Genomic DNA, 22434 nt, shown 5'->3' on the forward strand with positions numbered 1-22434 from the left:
GTGTTATTTTTTTATCTGCTGTTTGAACAGTGGATAACACACTGAAATTTTTTCGGTCAAATAGAATTTTCCAACAGTATTTTTTTCTCTGTTTTTGCATCCCCCTCACTTAAATCATTTTTTTCTCAAAACGCAATTCAAATTAAAAAATGCAAAGGAAAGGGAAAAGGAATAATCCCCGATTTAATGACAGCCACGACCGCGACCATGTCAAGATGATATTGGGCGAAAGTAGGAGAGAATTTCGGTGAGGTTGGACTTGATGGAGGCAAGACGACCTTGGATGCCTTGCATTTCTTCCCGTAAGTTCGGTTATGTGCTAGCAATCATTGCCGATGGCGGATTGGCCCTCCTCATGAAGGCGCGCTCATGGCGTGTCGTGATGGTGCTATGAGGCATAATGTGTAGAGCAACGAGTGTTCCGGAGAGAAGTCCCATGGAATCCAAGCACCTAGCATTAAAAATATCCATAGGAAAAACATAAGTCAAATTAGTATAATCAAATGTTAAAGGAAATAATATTTTAGCAAGATGCGTAATATAGGGACCGAGAATTAAGGGTCGATTGGTTAGTATAAATTTTTCGAAGGCGCGTGCAAACCAATACCCTAAGTTTACCTTAGACCCAGTTTGCATACACCACAAAACAATAATTCAACTTTATTTAAGTAGGACGTAGTATCGTTACGCCCTGAGTAGTTGTATGCCAAAAATTGTTGGATATATTGGAGAGTCAGGTCGCGAATGTGCCATGCTTTTGTTGTTCGAGAGTCAAATTGTACTCTTGCTATGCAGTAAGCGCTTCATTAGCCATGCCAGTGGTGTGACATCTCATCCATAAAAAACATACTTCATTTTTTTGAATTCAATCCTCAAAACTGTGGCATAAAGTATGATGCTCTTTTGATTTTTTGGCATGGAAAGTTTCTCAATAGAAGATTTTTTGAGTTTACCTTCCTTAACTGAGTAGTTTATTGGTCTGAAATATTTACCAGGTTGACTTACTATCCAATTTGCTTCATCTTGCTCTCCACAATTCCGTTCTTTAATTTTCTCTGGTTTGGCAATAGAATTGATGTGGTAATTCTCCTCTAATTCAAAATTGAATTTGGTTGTGGCGTGAATGACTTGAATTTATTCTAGATCGTTAGTATGCTTTAAGGTTGGAAAAACATCTAAGTGAAAAAACATCTAGTTTCACTTGCTGGTCATTCACTCTCATAGTGAGTTCTCCTTTTTCGACATCAATTAGGGTTATCTCTATTGCTAAGAATGGTCTTACGAGGATACTAGGTGCGAACTCATCTGCTTCACAATCCAGAACAATAAAGTCATGGGAAAAATAAACTTATCAACTCTTATCAGTATGTCTTTAATTTTTCCCTCTGGATGCACATATGATCTGTCTGCGAGTTGTAGCATAATTGTCGTAGGTTTTACCTTCTCGATACCCAACTTTTGGAAAACCGATTTAGGCATAAGATTTATGCTTGCTCCAAGATCACATAGTGTTTTACTGATATAGTGGCCACCAATTGAACATGGTATAGTGAAACTGCATGGATCCTTCAATTTGGATGGAATTCGATTGTGCAATATGGCCATGCACCCCTCATTCACAAAAACTATTTCAAACTCGCCTAGCCTTTTTCTCTTAGAGACGATGTCCTTAAGAAACTTGGCATAATTCTGCATCTGCTCAATTGCCTCAACCAACGACAAGATGATGTGGACTTGCTTCAAGATATCTAAGAATTTATTGAACTGGTACTCTTGTTTCCGCCTTTTTAGTCTTTGAAGGAATGGTGGTGGAATTTTAAACTCCTCTTCATTATTGTTCGGTTAAGATTTAGCCGATGGTCCTTCTATACTATCTGAAGTTTCCGAGGCGTGTTAACTTGCCTGGGTAATCTTGGTTGATCAATGTCAACTAGGATATTCCTGCTGGGCGGATCCATCTAAGCTCGGGTTTGGTTTGCTTGTCGATTTTTCCCAATGGGTTATGTGAGGGTTTCATGTAACTAAAAACCACTCTAAGTGGTGTTTGCCTCACACTGTTCGTGACCTAATCCTTTTACGACTTCAGTATTATTAGGCAAACCACCTTGTGGTATTGTGTTCAAAATTTGTGCAAATTGTCCCACATGCGTTTCCAAAGATTTCAATGTTGCATCTTGATTTTGCAATCTCATCTCATTCCTGTTAATAAAAGTGTCAGTTCATTTCATGAAATTACTATTCTCAACCATGTAAGATTCAGTTTTTAACATAAAATATTTGAGAGCATTTTCTAAAGAACTAGATGGTGTTGATTGTTGTTACAGAATCTATTGCTTTGGTATATTCTGCTAGAATCCTGATACTTGTGAATTCTAATTGTTCTAATTGAGGGCATTGTTTGAGTTGCTCCATGAGAAATTATGGTGTTCCCTCCATGCTGGTGTATATTTGTTGGATATCACATTATTGTTCCGATTTTAGTTTCCAATATAGAACCTAGATTTTAGGTTCCGTGGACACTTAAAATAACCATGATTATCATTACATAACACACAAAAGCAATTTACTACCTTGATTGTCTGTGGATTGCTAGGTCGCTGCATATTCTTAACCAAGTTGGTTAAGGTAGCTAACTGTACGGAGATAGTGTCCGCTGAATCAAGCTCATTTATCGTGGCATTACGTCGGACTCCTCCTCTTCTAGTATTTGGGAACTGATAGTCATTCTTGGCAAGAAGATTCAGGATCTCTTTTTGCTTCTTCCGGTGATTTGTCGAGGAGTATGATATTTGCCAAGCCATCTAACATCATCCTAGTTGGTGTGTTTACCAAATTGTAAAACATCGTCACTTGCGTCCATACCGGGAATCCATGTATGGGACATCTACGCAAAAGCTCCCTGTAGCGTTCCCAAGTTTCTCACATGGATTCATCATCTACCTGTCGAAAAGAGGTAATATCATTACGAAATTTATCAGTCATAGTTGTAGAACTAAATCTAGTAAGAAAATCACGACATAAATTCGCCCAAAATTCTAGAGATCCAGATGTGATACTATTCCACCATGATTTTGCCCTATCCCTTAGTGAATAGGGGAATAATCTCAGCCTTAGGACATCCTCATTGACTCATTGTTGCTTGAATGAGTTACAGATTTCTAAGAATGATTTAAGATGTTGTCTGACATCTTCTATTGCCTATCCACCAAATTAACCAATTATGTTGATCATATTGAACATTACTAGTTTTAATTCAAAGTAGGCGGCTTCTATTCAGGTGTGACAACTCCTGGATTGAGACCGTTGAGATCTTCTTCTAAGTAGTCTCGAATGAGTCTGTTCCATACGGCTATCTGGTTTCCAATTACATTAGGGTCACCAATTGGATCAACGAGTTGATCTCCCATTGCTGCTCATTGCTCTCGTATTCTTCTATGAATAGCTCACTCGATTTCGGGTTCAAATGGATATTTTGGTGATGTAGGTCTTGACCTGGTCATACATAGATGTAAAACCACAATTTGTAAGCTCCTTGAATTCGAAAAGAAAGAAAAGAAAGAAAAATAATAATAATAATAATTAAGGTGCAAGAAATTAAAAATCAAAATCTCTATTACAATCCCTGGCAACGGCGCCAAAAACTTGTTGCGTGATTTAAGTGTTTACAAATAGTTCAAGTGTACACGTTGCAAGTTATAATATAGAAAATATATCTTCTCCACAGGGATTGGAGTAACTCTGTATTCTAACTTCTTGCACTGTTAATAAGAAATAAATTGGTAATAGTAAGAGAGTGAATAAACAAATAAAAAAATAAACAAGAAAAATAAAAGTAGACTGATATCAAGTGAGAGACCAGGTCGGGTTATCATGACCAGTGGTGTGACAGTTCTCTGAAAATTCTGAGTAGTTGATTGCCGAGGCAACTGAAAATAATTCAATTGCCGAAGCAACTGGGTTTCCTCCTTCAAACCTCGGAAGAGCATTCTTCAATGCCTTCTTTTTATTCCTAACTTCAAAGGACTGGTTAATTGTGCATGCCTTGGTGATACATCCCAACGTTAACCATGGGTGAACAATAATTGATCTTGCTCTCCTTTTAACCATTGAAATCCAAATCTTATCCCTAAGATGGATTAATCTTCACCGACGTTCATTCAATTAAAGATCATGTTTATTCGTTTCATGAATTTAAATCTCCTGATATTAGATAAATAGACAAAATCTCGAGATCCTCTCCAATTCACTCGAAGTCGATTAAAAACCAAGAATGAACAAACTTTGAATTAAAAAGACAATCAATAACTTAAACAAATCCCAATAACCAAGCCTAATTAATTCAGTTCATGGTTGGGTTCAAAAAGATTACATGATAAAGACTATCCAATCCCATGAAAAGAAAAATAAAGAAGAAGAAGATCGTGCTCCATTTTCTCTCTCTAGCCTCCTCCCTTGGCGTATTTTTTTCTTAGGCGTCTTCTCTTATCTTTTATAGGAGATACGTCTATTTGGTTCTTGTTTGATTTTAATTCTAATAAAAGAACTATTAATTCTCCTTTAAATAAAGAGATAATAAATCTCTTTTAATAAAATAATTAAATCTCTTTTATCTTTATACTTAAATCCCTTGCAATTAAGACTTCTTTCCTTCTTTAAACTCTTCTTGGAAATCCAAACTTTTAGGAATTGTATCCTTGTGCCATGATTATCTCTAATGAGGTGGATTTATCCAATCAACATTACCCTGCACAAAATAACACACACTAGCATCACCTTTTCCATAAAAGAAATAAAAATATAATATCAACTCAACAGTGAAGGAAAATTATGTAATTATGCATGAAATACTAATAATGCAAATAAATGAACCTGAATCTAGCAATTATTACGGGAAAAAAGGTAGAAAATTTAGTAGTTTTATACACTTATCACCTGCCATGCCAGTAAGCGCTTCATAGGCCATGTCAATGTCAAAATCTTGTGGAATCTTACACAAAGACGTTAGAAAATCTTGGTCCATGACATCCATCACGAACCCTATGGAAAAATTAAAAACAACCAACGTCATTATAAAATATTGACCTAATAACAAAAAAAACGACATGGTTTTGTGAGAATTTAAAAGTCATGTAAAACTCAAAGACTAACTCATAATAAGTGTTGCATCGAATATGAGAGTGCGGAGTCCAGCCATTGGCATCGAAATAATGTACGACAACATCACTCAAATGCAAAATATCGAGTGTACGTGATGGGATATATTTGTATACTGAAATAGTTGATTGCGGACGTCGTCGAAACGCAATGCTTTGACATTATTGAAATAGAGAGACCCTTGCAGCAACTCCTCAACCGGCACTGAATATATTCGGCCACGTCTATTGTGCTCGTCCAAGGGTCAAACGTGTCATCCCACACGTCTTCATATTTGTCCGAAGGTGCGACAGAGTGTGAAGCATGATGCTACCCAGAAAATGGGCGAGATGAAGATGAGTGCTCGGGTGCTGGCATTGGCTCCGGGCTGGACTGCGGTGGAACGCCGGATTGAAACATAAAACCGTTTTAAAAGTCTTCGGAATAAACAAACACTGGGTGCCACATCATTAAATGCTTGATATCAACGGGTTTGGAGTTAACTTCAGGTTGATCTGCAGTGGTAGAATGCACAGTAAAATACGAGGAAGCATCTGACATCGACTGAGAGTGAGATACCGATAGTGACAAGTGGAAGGTTCGGGTATTCGATGACGAAGCATGATTCGGTCGTGCTTTTGATGGTCTGACAATGTTGTGTGGTGGTACAAAGAAGTGAGTGTAGTCGTGATCGGTAGTGGTGGACAGTGATGGTTCTTGCACGTGAACCAATTCTGAGGTAAGCGAGCGCTTGCATAGGAGTGATGCGCGACGCCTCCCACATTGGGTAGCAGGTGCACAGGGTAGTGATGGTTGCGACGGTTGGGAGTATAATCCTCTTAGAACCTCCACTACGGGTGGCGTAGCAAATCGCCGGCGTCCTCCACCAAGAGTGATTGGCGATCGAGACAGGTTTCCATTTTGATTCCTTGTTCGAACCATTTTGAAAGAAAAGGTTTAGTGATAAAAGGCATGGAAAAGAGAAAAGAAAACTAACCTTTGTATAGAGAACGACGGCGGAGAGGAGATGATTGACGGTCGGAGCAAGTTTGGCAGTGAACGATCGGTCGATGCGCAGTTTGGAAAAAAAGAATAGTTACTTTTATTTTGGGTTTATGGTTTCAAGTGAGAAAAGAAGGGGAAAGGTTTGAAAATATAAAATACATTTTTAATTGGGTCAAAGAATAAAATAATATAACAACGATATGGGTTTTGAAATTTAAAAGGTGATAGGTAAAGAAGTTGAAGGCAATTGGGTTGCTTGGGCAGCTGGAAGAAAACAAATTGGGGAATGTTGGGATTTGGGGGAAATAAGGTGGGGTAGGCAGCAAAACATGGTATTTGGGTAAGGGTAACGTGCTCTTGGGACCCATAGAGCCTTGCTAATGTGCTCCCAATTAATGAAACGGCGAGTTTCATAAATTGGATGAAAATTCACCAACTTGCCTGATCATTTATGCATGAGCTTGGCTGCTCTAAGTTGCAAAACTTGGTTGCTGCTGAACGTATTTGTCATGCTCCAATTGCTCCTTGCTCCCTTGCGCACAAATTTCTGCTTCACATTAGAGAAATTTGATTGTTGTCGCACGAGTTCATCATGCTCTTAGGTTCGATTTTGTCGATCATTCGCTATTGGTTATGATGAATTTCGACTTTCGCTCGTTTAAAATTCAAGTCGGATTAATGGGGTACCTACCGAATTAAAAACAAAAAATTAAAAGCAAACAAAATTAAAATAAAAAAATCAAAATCAAAATAAATTAAAACGGATATGGGTTGCTTCCCATAAGCGCTATTTTTTAATGTCTTTAGCTCGACGACTTATTTCGTTCATATTTTAGGCTCTTCCAATTTAATGTGTTCGATTAATCCGACCGAAGAATTCTCGTAATAGGGCTTCAACCTTTGGTCGTTTACTTTGAATCCATACTTTCTATGGTCCTCAATTTCTACTACGCCATGTAGAAACATTTGTTTTACTCAATAAGGTCCAAGCCATTTTGATTTCAGCTTTCCTACAAAAAGTTTCATTTTTGAATTAAATAAAGAACCTTTTGACCGACATTAAATAATTTAAAAATAATCGATCATGATAATCCTTTAATTTTTCTTTAAATATCCGCAAGTTGTCGTAAGCGTTCTTTCGGATTTTCTCCAATTCTTGAATGTCCAATTTCCGAGCTTTACCAATTGCGTCCATGCCCATGTTGCATAGTTTAATAACCCAATATGCTCGATGCTCTAACTTGACTAGTAAATGGCATGGCTTACCAAAGACGAGTCGATATGCCGACATTCCAATTGGCCCTTTGTATGCAGTCTGGTATGCCCATAACGCATCGAAAAGCTTTAGGCTCCAATCCTTTCGATATGGCTTTACATTTTTTCGAGGATCATTTTAATTTCGCAGTTTGATACTTCAACTTTTTTGTTCGTTTGCGGATGATAAGCAATGGCAATCCACTGAGTTACCCTGAATTTCTTCATTAGGGTATCAATCACTTTGTTGATGAAGTGGGTTCCTCGATCGCATATTATAGCTCGTGGTGTGCCAAACTTGGAAAAGATAGAATTTTTCAAAAAAATCAGTAGTGGTTCTAGCATTATTATTTTGGGTAGCCTTAGCTTCTACCCACTTAGAAACATAATCCACAACAAGAATTATGTAAGTATTTACAAATGAAGAAGTAAAAGGGCCCATGTAGTCGAGTACCCCATACACCAAATATTTCACAAACAAAAATCAGATTTTGAGGTAATTCATATCTCTGGCTTAAATTACCTTTACGTTGACACTTTTCACATGATTTACAAAATAAGTGTCACGAAATAGTGTAGGCCAAAAGAAACCACACTCCAAAATTTTACGAGCAGTATGCTTTGGTCCAAAGTGGCCACCGCACAAATAAGAGTGACATAAATTAAGTATAGAATTTACCTCTTCCTGAGTGACGCAACATCTAATTACCTGATCCGAGCATTTCTTCCACAAATAAGGATCGTCCCAAATATAAAATCTTGATTTTCTCTTTAACGGAGTAATTTCAGACATAGGTAAATCTACAGACAATTTACCATATCTTAATACCAAGGGATTGATTTTTGCGCCAACATCAAATGCTCCTCTAGGAACTCTTATCGAAGTGGTGGATCTATTAAGGTAAGCAGAAAATGACTCAAATGATCTGTAATAATATTCTCACATCATTTCTTGTCTTATATTTTCAAATTGAACTCTTGTAAAAGTAGGATCCATCTAATAAGTCTTGGTTTCGCCTCTTTTTTACTCATCAGGTACTTTAGAGCTGAATGATCAGAGAAAATAATTACTTTAGTTCCCAATAAATAAGATCTAAACTTATCTAAAGAAAAAGCAATATAAAGTAATTTTTTTCTGTTGTTGAGTAATTTTTCTAAGCTCAATATAAAGTCTATGAAGCATAGGCGATAACATGCAGTTCTTTTCCGATTCTTTGACCAAGAACAGCTCCAACGCTTGTTTCCAATACATCACACATAAGCTTAAATCATAATCTAATTTGGAGATTTAACATATGGTTCCATGATTCTTTAAGCACATCAAATGACTCTTTGCACTTGGGGTTGAAGTCAAAAACTTAATCTTTCTGTAGTATTTCACACATTGGATGTGCCAGTTTTGAAAAATCCTTAATAAATCTTCAGTAAAACCTACATGGCCAAGAAAATATTGAACCTCCCTCACAGTTGTGGGGTAAGATGGTGAGAGTATAACATTTGTTTTCACTTTATCAGTGGTAATACCATCAAATGAAACAACATGTCCTACAATTAATCCCTCATCAACCATAAAATGACATTTTCATAATTCAAAACAAGATTAAACTTTAAGCATCTTTTAAGCACTTTATTTAGATTATCGAGACACTCACCAAAGAGTTACCATAAACCGTAAAGTCATCCATGAAGACTTCGATGCCCTTTTCCAAATAGTCGAAAAAGATGCTCAGCATACATCTCTGGAAAGTTTCTGGCGTGTTACAAAGACCAAAGGACCAAAGAGGATATGACGATATGCAAATATATCGAAGGGACAAGTAAATATACTATTTTCTTGATCTTTTCACGCCACTGGATTTGGAAAAAACCTGAAAAACCATCAAGACAGCGATAATGAGTTTTTCTAGCTAATCTTTCAATTATTTGATCTATAAAGGGAAGAGGGAAATGATCTTTTCTAGTAAGAGAGTTCAACTTCCTGTAATCAATGCAGACTCACCATCCGTTTTGAACTCTTGTCGGTACTAACTTCCCTTTTTGATTTTCGACTACTGTAACTCCCGTTTTCTTGAGGGACTACATGAATAGGACTTACCCAATTGCTATCCGAAATCGGGTAGATTATGTCGACATCAAGAAGTTTTTGAATCTTTTTTACCACTTCCATCATTGGCGTATTTAATCTTTGTTTTCCTTCTCGTGATAGCTTTGCTCCTTCTTCAATTTTGATATTGTGCATACAAGTCGAGGGGCTAAGCCCTTTGATATCGGCAATGGTCCACCCTATGGCTTCCTTATGCGTGCTTAACACCTTCATCAATGCTTCATCTTCTTCTTCGGATAATTTGTTCGAGATGATTACTGGAATAGTCTTATTTTCACCAAGGAAAACATATTTCAAGTGTTCTGACAATTGCTTTAATTCCAAATCAAGAGCCTGTATAATATAAGGCAATATTTTTAATCTAGAGGAAGGTAAAATTAAGTTAGATTTAATTGATAATGCTTTTTCAAACTCCATTTCTTCCTCTTCGTGGTAAAATTCAAAATCCCTACAAATATTATAAGAAAGATTAGTGTTAACAAACTTATCAATTAAAGGGTCGACTACATCAATAAAATTAATTCTTTGAACCCGATCCAGATATTTCATAGCCTTATAAACGTCGAATTCGAAGAACTCACCATCAAATTCCATAGTCAATATACCGTTTCTTACATTGATCTTCGTATTCGCGGTGTTTAAGAATGGTCGGCCTAGTATAACTTCGGAACAAGTATTTGTTCTATCATTTTCCATGTCGATTATATAGAAATTGACAGGAAAAATGAGAACATCAACCCTTACCAAAACGTTTTCGAGAACTCCCTCCAAGTAAATGACAAAGCGATCCGCCAACTGCATAGTCACTTGTGTTTCCTTCAAATGATCTTTAGTAATCATTTTACAAACAAAAAGTTGCATCACATTGATTAAAGCTCCTAAATCACACATTGCACGTTTAATCAGAAAATTACCTAATTTGCAAAGTATAACGAACATACATTGATCCTTCATTTTTATAAAAGCTTTCGGGTCAAAACCGATGAAACATACTATCCCAAATTTACCTTTTTGGCCAATCAATTTTCTCTTTGTGGTACAAATTTCCTTAAAATATCGAGCAACATCGGGACTTGTCGGATTACATCAAGGAGAGGTATGTTAACTTGTACTTTTTGGAATATTTCTATAATTTCCTTCTCCTCGGCTCTCCAGTCACGCCTCAACAATCTTGAGGGGAAGGGCTGTGCGGTTTCATGGAAAGAAAGAAAAGAATGAGTGGTGATTTTATGAGTAGAAGTAGAAGAAGACGGATAAGGTGAAAAAGTTGCACCTTGATTTTTGGATTGTGGCGTGTCTTTCTTTTCTCTAGAATGTGCAACCTCCTCTTCTTTTGGGACTTCGGGATTAATAACGGTTCCACTTTGAAGAGTGATAGCACTAACATTCTATCTCGGGTTTGACTCCGTTTGAGAAGGTAGTTTTCCCATGGTTTGAGCCATTTGGCTCACTTGCTTATCCAACTCTTGAAAATGTGATTCAGTTCGATTTTGAAATCTTTCTTGGGAAGCTACTAATTTTTCTTGGAAGCGACTAATTTCTCTTGGGAAATCGCCAAATTCTCAATTAGTGTCTCCAAAGTTGTCTTTTGCAGTTCTTATGGTGGAAATGGCTTCAGTTGATATATTGGCTTCGGATTCTGTACATAACTGAATTTCGCATGGTCTCATTATCCCAGATTGAATTTATTTTCATACGAATTGCATGGTCTTTGAGGAGGTCCTGGAAAGTTTCCTATGGCTTTGGCTTGCGCATTATTTTTTTCTTGCAACATCGAGCAATAATTTATTGGATGATCCAGTATCTGCATATCCCACAGGCTCTCGTTGCTCCAGATTTCCCTGTAACAAGTGAATTAACCACTTCATTCAATTTATCTAATTTATTTTCAAGAGAAAAAGTACTTATCTCGTGAACCCATCGGTTGGGTTCACTTGAAAATTGCTGAGAGTTGACTGCCATAGTGGAAATTAATTCTCTCACAGTTGTTGGCGTTATATTGACTAAGGCTCATCCACTTATGGCATCAATAATTTTTATTTCTAAAGGCGACAATCCTTCGTAAAAATATTGTAGCAACGTTTGTTCGTTTAATCCGTGCTGTGGACAATTTGCATAATTTTTTTTGAATCTTTCACAATAATCGTAAAAACATTCTTCTAGTTTTTGTCGAATTGAAAGAATGCTCCTTTGTAACCCACTTGATTTGGTCACTTGGAAATACCTATCAAGAAAATTATGACTCATGTCAGCCTATGAATTAACTGAGTTTGGAGGTAAGTAAAATAAACATTCCTTAGCCAAATCGACTAAGGAAAAAGGAAATGCTCTCAATTTTATTTGATCTTCGGAAACTCCCTGTGCTTTCATGCTGGAGCAAACCATTGGAATTTCGTAAAGTACTTATGTGGATTTTCATTAGGAATACCATGGAAAGTGGGAAAGAGATGAATAAGGTCGGTCTTCAATTGAAATGGAACTTTGCCTTGTGGAAATGCTATACAAAGTGGTGTTTGAGTGGTAGGAGCTGCAGCTAGCTCTCGGATCAATTGTTCTTCTGCCATCGAGATCTAATCTTCTTTGTTTGATTCGGTGTAGACGTCAATCTCGAATTCTATTTCCAGATCTGGATCTAAAATTGGCTTTTGCTCTTCTTAACTTTTCATATTTTTCTCGAAGCGTTTGTGCGTGGAGTCTTCAGGCTCTTACTTCGATCTTTGGGTCAAAATCTAGGAATTCTCCCGAGTTGTTCCTGGTCATAAATCAAAAAATAAAGAAAATAATCAGTAACTGTTGTTAGTCCCCGACAACGACACCAATTTGACGTGGTTGTTTTTTGCATCAAAATAAATTCGTTCTGCTCGAATAAAAAATAAGGAAATTTAATGTAGTATAGGAGAAGTAGGGTCGAACCCACAGGGACTAAAGAGATAGGCGAATTTCTTGGTTCTTGATTTAGGACCTTGGTGTGATCTTGCGTGAAAGAAAATGAAATGGGGGTTTATGGTTGAAGAGAAATAAAATTTAAGACAAATTAAAATGAAAGAAAGATTGTAAAGAAAAAAAAAGAAATTAACGAAAGTAAAACCTTGGAAAATAAATGGATTAAATCAACCTTAGGCATTCGCTCTGACTCAAATTCTTCGATCATTGAAATAGATTTACCCTTTGGGATTCACGTTGGTTATTTTGTCTACAAGGACAAATCCTTGTGACTAACATGTATACCGAATACCCAAGTGCAATTCTTCGATCTCGGATTTGGAAATTGATTTAATCAACATTAATTGTTTTAGACCAAGAACCATTAAAATGCTTAAAACCAACTTGGATGGTTATTCCAATCAAAACCGTTTCCGATCTCAATTCTCACTTTAGCAACAATTTGTTAATTGTGTTCTCAGGAAGTTCATTTGCTATCAATTAGCTTATCCTTTCTTCCACATGTTTAATCGCAACAACTTTCCGACCATCAATTATCTTTGGTTTTAAAAATTATTTTGAGTTGAAATAAGCGCAGAGAAATGAGAAATGTATCAGAAGTTAATTTAGTCTTTTTCAATTCTCACGTTAGAATTGAGTCATCGTTTAGCCCTTGGCTTAGAAGAAAATTAACTAAGCATGACCAAAGTCATACTTAGCATTTCGAAAACAAAACTTAAAAGAAAATAAAAAAGTAAAGAAAAAGAGAAATTTTATAAAGTGAAAAGAAATGAAGAACAAGAAAGAAAATATTCTTTATAATTGAATGAATGATGACATAGGCTTACCCTTAGAGTGTATTTATAGCCTTCTAAAACCTTATAAATGCACTCAAAATACAAAAGATAATTATTTGAATTTAAATCCTAAAAATAAAAAGATATGTAATACCCCTAACCCGTACCCGACCCGGATACGAGTCCGAGATGTCACATTGACTTTTTAAAACAATATTCTTAACAAAATAATAAAGTATTTGGACTTATATGTTAGGATTTTCGGAAGCTCGAATCGATAACCGGAACAGTTTGCAAAGAGGGGTCGGAACGGTTTTGTGTTTAGGGAGTAAGGAGATTGAAAAATAGAGAATTGCACAGCGATTTATAGTGGTTCGACTTTCTCAATCAAAGTCTACATCCACTACCTTAGCTCCTCACCAAGGATTTTCCAACAAATTTACTAATTTGTTCTTTCTTTTGAGGATAAAGAGTAACCTTACAAACTCCCTAGTTTTTCCGGGCTAAACTAGAACCTTTCCCTAGCTTTAACACGGGCTAAGCTAGAACCTTTCCCCTTTATAAAAGGATAAGAAATGTAAACAAGAAAACCTCTCTAAGGTAGGTGTTTACAAGATTGAGCTCACAAGAACAAAATATATATACAAGAGAAAGATGAAATAAGAATGAAAAATTCTTCTCTTGTGTTTGATTGCTTGGATAGTTTTTCTATTACTTCTTCAAGTGTCCTTAGCTTGTATTTATAGCTTGGAATGTGTTTGAAGTCATATCTAGCTGTTGGGGATGTTTTGGAGCCGTTTGGGAATGATTTTTCTGCAAAAATAGGCTGCCCAGAATGGGGGGAATCGGTACCCCATCATAGGGAATCGATACCCCTTCATAATATTCAAATATTATGACCGTTGGGCTGATGAACAGTGAGGGAATCGGTACCCTCAAGGGGGGAATCGGTTCCCTCCAAGTAATCTGTTATTTCTCGGAGTCAAACCATGCAGGGGGAATCTGTACCCGGGGAATCGATACCCCTGGGGGGAATCTGTTCTCGGGGAATTGATACCCACTGGGGGGAATCTGTTCCCCCTGGACAATCTGATTTTTCTTGAAACCCTTTAAAAAGAAAATATTTTTGGCTCGATTAAGGCTCGAAATACTTTGTAAAATTATTTTAAAATAGTTTAAGTATAAAACACAATTTTACACTTTAGTAAGGATTAAAATGAACTTTGAAAGACTTGGAGTAATATTTTGATATTCGAATAATTACATCGAATATACTTAGAAAATCTTTTCTAAAATCTTAAAATTCATTTAACTTAATTTGTTATATCGAAACATCAAAATGTTTTCAACATTATATAACTGAAATACGATAATATACATAAGTTTATACAAAATTCATCAAAATTCTCAGAGCATACGCAACTTAACTGTTTAATTACATGCCAACATTCATTTACAAAACAAAATAACCTACTGATTAAGTTGCTTCTGATATGGTAGTTGCAAGAGTGATACTGTCCCCGCTACTTAACCTTGCTCGTCTACTTTCTCGGATCCTACGTGTGAAACACTCACACGCTAAGTCATCGACTTAGTGAGGCAATAAAATAATAACAATGAATTATAATGAAAATTCCAAAATGAGATGGAGTGCAATGAGGACATATATATATATATTTAATCAGTGCAATATCCATAACCATGTTTTTTTACACATATGCTTATCAAATTAACATTCATATGTTCATATTAATAAGTTCACTAGCCCATGATACCATACTGAGAACCTAAGGTATGTGAGTACTGTGAGGTTGTGCACTATGTTGTCACCACAGCTCGTATAAATGCACCGAAGTACCACGTAGAATTGCACCGAAGTGCCGCGTAGAAATGCACCGTAGTGTCATATAATATGTCCCGAAGGACCACATAGAAATTCCTTAAGAATCATATACATATACGAAGGACCAAGTATGTGTCTCACAAGACCTCATAAATGTTCCAAATGATACATATATGTCCCGAAGGACCGCGTAGACCCTCTACTCTTGGCATGCCAACTATACCTATAGTTCTCATCTACATAACATGGGCTTATCATAATTCAAATAGTATATTTCATAGACATGTAATCTCTTACCTTTATCACATAGCTCATGTAACTTTTCATGCCTATTCATTTAAATCATTGTCACATAATGCATATAAAATGAGTTCTTGTCATGTATCATATCATGGAATGTAAACATGTATTAAGAGTATTTAAACTAGACTTATCACAAGTCAAGAGTTTGATATACTAATTTATTCTACTATGCACATACACTCACCTTAGCCTTGCTTGTTTTGATTTGATCCTAACCCTTCGATTGTTTCTGAACAGGATTACGTTCTATATCTACATAGCAATACATTGATATATATCAATATACTAACTGATATATTCTAATCTATCCCTTCTTAGACTAAAAGAAAAGCAACTTTCATCTCTTAATGAAGGTAGGTATCGATGCACTCTACAGTGTATTGATGCATCTCTTAATGTATGTATCGAGGCACTACCTATTCATCGGTACACAAATTACATTCGATGTTTTTATTTTAAGGGGTTGTATCGATACACTTATTGCATTCGATGTTTTTATTTCTTTGAGAGTGCATCGGTACCCATTGAATGTGTACCGATGCACAAAGCCCAGAAATTACATTTTGAGCTCGAAATTCACTTCCTTTTTAGATCAACACTTCATATTTCACCTCCTTTAATATCTCTAACTTGCATACATATACTTACACTCATAACTACTCAATAATCACTTTTTTAAACTCAAAATCCTATCCTTTATATGACATTCAAAAATCATACTCAAGTATCAACATGTTCTAAATCTAATTCTAACACTTCATATTCCTTAATCAAGTTGATGACAAGTCAAATTCAACATTTAAATTCATTTAAGCCCTCTTATTCAAATTTTCACTTAAGTGCTTAGTATCTTCAATCCTCCATAACTTGCTATTCTTTAAGTTTACAAGTCCTTTTTTCCTTCCATCATCTTTCCTAAATCTTCATTAATCAAAACCATACTTGACTCTTAAGAATTAACCAAGAGAAGACCAACTCACCTTTATTTATGGCTTCACGATGGAGAAGAAGAAAATGAAGAAGAGAAGTCTGGAACTTTGTTTTCCACAATTGCCTTCCATGTGGGTTATAAGATAACCTTAAATAATTTTTTATTGTTTCCCTTGCTAAAAGACCCATTTGGCCTTTTAATTCCTCATTCTTTACTAAATTATCCTACACAAAACATTTCAATCAAGTCCTTAAACTTTTCAATTATTCTACTTTAATCACCAAATTCCATAACTTTACAATTTAGTCACTAACCCGATATTGAGGATGTTACAAGATAAATCCTAAAAAGTTGAATTTTAATTTGCTTGAAATGCTCTAGCCGTCCATCCATCTTCTAGAAGATGATGACTGGACGCTGCTGACAGTATTTCATGCCCAATTTCATGCCCACTGTTCCAACTTGATTCCAGAACAAGAAGCGCAGTTTTCAGACCTTTTAAGCATATTTTCCAGCAGTGATCGTCCTGCACAAAAAGCATATAAAATTTTCCAATTCAGTAGTAAACATGAACAAACAAAGTGCATTAAAGCACAAACTGTAGCACAAAATAAACACTAGTCAAAGTAACTTGTCAATCATTCATTGTTAATCATTCATTGTTAATCATTTCACGTTTTTCATGACCATTTTAATAATAAAACTGACGTGATACATGCATTGATAAAGGGATAGATCGAGATATTTTATAATCTCAAACCCCTTAAAATTTTAATATAACTTTTTTTTTATATTTGCAGCCCCAGGAAAAATTATTACATGAACTCTTTCCACCATGTCATCAATAGTCCTAACCTATTAAAAATTTACACATCAATATTTATTTCCATGTAATTTACACATAAGGAAATCAACCAATTAAAATGTTGCCCAAATTACATCAAACCTACCACATTTATAGTCCTTTCCTTTCCTTATATTAATTTTAAGGAAAGAATTTTAAGGAAAGAATTAATGTAAAGGTAAAAAATTAAAAGAAAGGAAACAATGGTAGGTTTGATGCAATTTTGTCAACATTTTAATTGATTGATTTTCTTATTTGTATATGACATGGAAATAAATATTTATGTGTAAATTTGTTGAGACCATTAATGACATGATGGAAATAGCTTATGTAATAATTTTAATATTATTCAACACGTACATTTTTAAACAAAGTTGTTTTAAATAATTAACCAAGATACGTTTGTCTAACTCGTATCATGTTCTAATCTTGTATTAAGTATCGGTGGAGCCACATATAATATTATTCTACACAAACAATTTTTTTAATAGTTTAAAATGATTACAAGGTAAATATGTATTCGAAACTTTCTTAACCTATCAATAAGATACACATCTCATAAATATTACTACTCAAACTCAATTCATCTAAAGAAGTTAACATTATTTTTATCACCGCACACAATAGTCAAAGTATTCATTTGAGTTTAAAGTTAAATTTATGAGACAATTTTATATAGATAAAATCATAAAGCTTTTGAGTCAAAGTAAATCATATCTTAAATTTTTTAATATGAAATTAGAAAGTAAACAAATCACACAATATTTTAATATTAATTTCCGTTTCCCAAAAAATCATTATTTAATAATTTGAGCCTAAATTTTGCTATTGACTTATATATTACTGGTCGGTTCAAGCAATACCAAAGCGCTAATCAAGGTAATGTAATTAATAAGTACCCGGGTATGCCCCCTACTATCATGAAGTAAGAAAATAAGTCCCTCTACAAAATAATTTACCAATCAAGTCCTTTTGATTTCGACAAGTGAGGGCTGGAAATGATGAAAGACGGGTAGCTCGGTGTGATAGGCTTCTACTCGCTGTTATATCTCGTATATTAAAACAGCATTCTTCTATAAATGCAAGGAAAATGGAGCAATAACTTCAGTATTCAATGCTTCTGCTGCGCTGTCTAAGACTGAATATTAGAATCATTTAAGTTCTTACAAATTAAGCTATCTTAATCACAGGTTTCCATCCTTCCTCCCCTGGCTTCAGTTTGTCACAAGCGTAGACGCACAAAGAAAATGACCAATTTGTTGAATGAAACATTGCTTGTCACAACAAAATAATATGGCATTTATGTTATATAATGAGGGATGTGTTCTTAGATCATCATAGTCAGTGGAATTGGATGTGAATCTGTATAAACTGAGCCATGATATTCTATTATTCCTGGGAACATTTAGCTTACCTTGAATATGCAACTATACTTTTGGTACGTAAGTTTATAAAATTCCGAATTGGTTGGCGAAACAACATGCTTGGAATTCATGTCAAAGGAAATATGCTTACGTCGATCTTATACTTTGTATGATATTCAGCATGTAATTTCATTCCATTCTAAAATTCCAAAATAGTTCTTTCCTGAAACTTTCTTTGTAGAGTATTTCTAATACTATAGGAGTAGTGCCTCGAATTGTTGGTGTTGCACTTGCATGTTTTCTTCTTGGTTCAACTCATTCATGGACCTCTGTACTATAGCAGATATCACTATTTGCATCATCCTTATTCTTCTACTTAACTGGTACTGACATACTGTTGTCTGGTTCGTAGAAGTAAGCCTCAAAGCTTTTCGAAGGGTGATTGGCCTTGTGTTCTGCTTTCTATCAGTTTTTCAGAAGCATCCAAACTGTTTGACACAGTGCTTGAGGTATCCTTAATTTCACCTTTTCCACTGAGCCTAACTGGAAGTTGACCGTGTTTGGCAATCATCGTCGGAAGTAGTTGATATACCTGCATAGAAAATATACATGTATGATCAAAACTGTTTTTTCTTGATATTCAAGTAAAAGGTGTTGGCCATCAAATTGTAAGCTAAAAACTTTTGCAGTTGTTTATCAGAGCAAGTGATAGTCCTAGACAGCGAGATACATCTGTGCTGGATATTTTATCTTATTTGATTGAGAATACAGAAGACATTTTGGTTCCCTTTAGAGGCTAGAGCTGTACCTTGCAAGCGGGGAGAATAATATCCGGCAGGTGGATGAACACAATGGAAAAAGGAGCAACTGTTATTGGCTCTGTTGAATTTACATATAAAGGCTCCAGAGGAGGTATGATCCCTGATGAATCCACACTTAAAATGTTTCCATTCAGTAGCACGGTTTGGCTTTGTATGTTTCCATCCTTTGCTATTAGATGGTATTCCTCTCTTCTGATTTCAGCATCAGCCATTTGAGGCAGCTGGATGATCACTTTTTCATATGACACTTTCTGTTGGTGCAAAGCCCGAGACCTGGGTTTGTGTCGCAAGGTCATTGTACTGTTGAATGCGAGTTTAACCTGCACGGTAGTGCTTTTGTCAAGGTTGATCAATAGTAGCACGATGCCTTCCTGTAAGATGAGAAACATTGGTCATATACCAAGAAAGAGAAGATCGCCCGCTGCATAATTGTGATATGAGACTTACTGATTGTTTTGCACAGTGAGTGTAAGACCGCATCTTTCTAGTCCCATCAAAGCTTGTATACAGAACATTTCTTCCCATTAATCGGTGCCAAAGAAGTGCGCTGCAATGGAGAAGGCACGGTATCATGCAAATGGGGCTTGGATAACATACTGTAGATTCTTCAGTAAAACCAAATCATGAATTTCTCATGCTCAACCTCAGATTTTTATGTGAAATAGAAAAATTGATAGGTTGGTCTAGTTCTTTAAGGCATATATCTGTTTTGGAGAAATAACCTGTAGTAGTCTGGATTTGGTACAAAGGTCTTGGTGTCTAGTAAACCGTAATTTCCACCTATCAGTGACTGTCTACAGTATGTTTTTGTATCATACTTTGCTGACATGCCGAGCTGATCTAAATACCTGCATTTCTTGTCCAAGGTAGCATCACTTACAATCATTCACAGAAAAACGCCAAAGTTTCTTGACAGCAAGTTATTCACTTTACCAGAAACTGAACACGAATGCATTTGTAACATGATTACGCCCGCTATTGTAAGCTCCTCCTGCCTCTCCCACCCAAGCAGTTGCTGAAGTTGCAGATTTATTGATGATGTTTTGAAGGCCACTGAATGTTCGGATGGTATTATCAAGAACATAAGGATTAAGAATCTTTTCAACAAGGTGAGTATCAACTCCTATGGCAGAAAATGATTGTCAAGTTAGAACCTTCTTTCAAGTCTTACAGAACTCCTAGTATATCGTACAAGATGAAGTAACATTATACCTGGTCCAAGATTGTATATGTGGTGAGTGACCACATTCAAGGATTGGGCGGTTTTATCAATGAATTCTTTGAACCATTTTGTGTCGTAGAACCCACCAGGTGCTATGACTAAGGGCTTGAAATCAACATCCTTGTATATCTTTTTTACTATACTTTTTAAAGCTGCTGTATCAGCTGCGTACTGATTCGCTGTTATCCTAGTTCCGACCCCATTACCGGACAATTCGTTTCCTGTCAAGCAGAATAGCAGATGATTTAAAGCCATAAGTAGTTACCATGTATCATTAACCATCGTCCATCCACTCCAATTAATGAACATTCTGAAACATGTTTATCATTCTGAAAGATTAACAAGAAAGAGAGGCTATCATTTACCTAACTCCCAACCATAGATGTTATAGTTCTTTCCAACTGTGTAACGTATAAAAGATTCAGCATTGGTGTAGTTCCAAGGTCCTACAGCTCGACCGCCGGATTTCACAGATCGTCCCGCAAGAGCATTTAATCCAAAAATAATCTTAGCCCTGAATTGTGCAACATTAGTTATATTAAAGGTCAACTATTCAAAATGTGAAGCTCAAGAAAATACATAGGGCAGGAAAAAATTGTTATTTTTTTTACCCTGTTTTTGCAAAGAAGGCATTAAGCTCATCCCATCTTTTCAAGGGTAAACATCCTTTAGTAAAACCAAACATCTCATAAGGGCTTTTAACAAATGGAGTACAGGGATCCTGATTGTCATCTGTACCATATGTGAGCTTGTCTTGCAATGAGCCCCCCAATCTAATCTTCAACGGTGAAAAAGCTGAACAGTAAAGGGACTAAAAAATAATTAAAAACAATATTTTGTTATCAAAATTACCCACCCGAAAGAAAATGAATGAATTTACCTTTCACGGCATTCAGGAATATATCATTGCTAAGGTCCTGCAATAAGAAAAGATGGATGAAAGTGAAACACATCTCAGCAACCACTCTTAAACTGGGTAATAGGCTTTCCAGAATAGTGAAGCAAAGCAATTTTATTGAAACATGGTCTGGGTGAGTGGATTACATATTTTATCGGCATAAATCAGTTAATGGAATACCAGAAAACTATACTTAAAGCAGAAAGGAAAAAAGGAGAAAGGGTTACTAGATTGAGAAGTCCAGCAAGACCCCAACTGCATGTCCCATAATCACATTTCTCAGGAGGCCACCAATCCAAAGTCGCACAAACAAAATCATCATCTATGGTGCCAATAGGAGCTTTCCCATCAATATAAACAGTTCCTTCAACAGTTGCATCTCCTTCAGCAGCAGCAGCTCGTGAACTTACACTGTGCAAGCTATAGCTCAATAAACTAAAACAAACCCAAAAACAAAGACCCATTTTTGGATTCAAATAAAAACAGAATAAAAGGAAAAGTTCAGATCTTGATAGCCATGAAGCTGCTAAAGAAGTCAACTTTATTGCAGGGCCTGAAAGTGAGCTATTGACTCAAAACAGTACAGCATATTAAATTTCTTATTTTGAAATTTAATTTTTATGAAATTGAATCTTTTTTAAATGGTTTACATATCCTACCTATATCATTACTCAAATTTAATACTTTTAACAAAAGAGTAAATTACAAAATTGGTAACGTTTCGTTACTTTTTCTCTTATTTTACTTATTGTATTTCAAAAAAATTTAAATTTTTCATTGAATTTAATACATTTTATTTTTTTACGACTTAATCGTTTTTCACTAACAACGTTATAAATGAGTTTTTATATAGATGCAAAATGACAACGTTTTGGTAAAATTTTTATTTTTTAAAATGACATCGTTTTAACGTCGTTAACTATTTAACGACAGAGAGACCGAAAAAATCCGATGCATTCAATTTAATGAAAAATTAAAAATTTTAAAATTCAA

The 22434-nt window shown here is 35.5% G+C and overlaps 1 pseudogene; it reads right to left on the reverse strand.

Annotated features, from left to right (window-relative positions):
- Window positions 1-18769: 18769 nt before the first annotated feature.
- Window positions 18770-21954, reverse strand: LOC120147931 (annotated as a pseudogene).
- Window positions 21955-22434: the final 480 nt, after the last annotated feature.

Source organism: Hibiscus syriacus, unplaced genomic scaffold (genome assembly GCF_006381635.1).
Source record: "Hibiscus syriacus cultivar Baekdansim isolate YM2019G1 unplaced genomic scaffold, ASM638163v2 tig00110945_pilon, whole genome shotgun sequence".
Lineage (NCBI taxonomy): Eukaryota > Viridiplantae > Streptophyta > Magnoliopsida > Malvales > Malvaceae > Hibiscus > Hibiscus syriacus.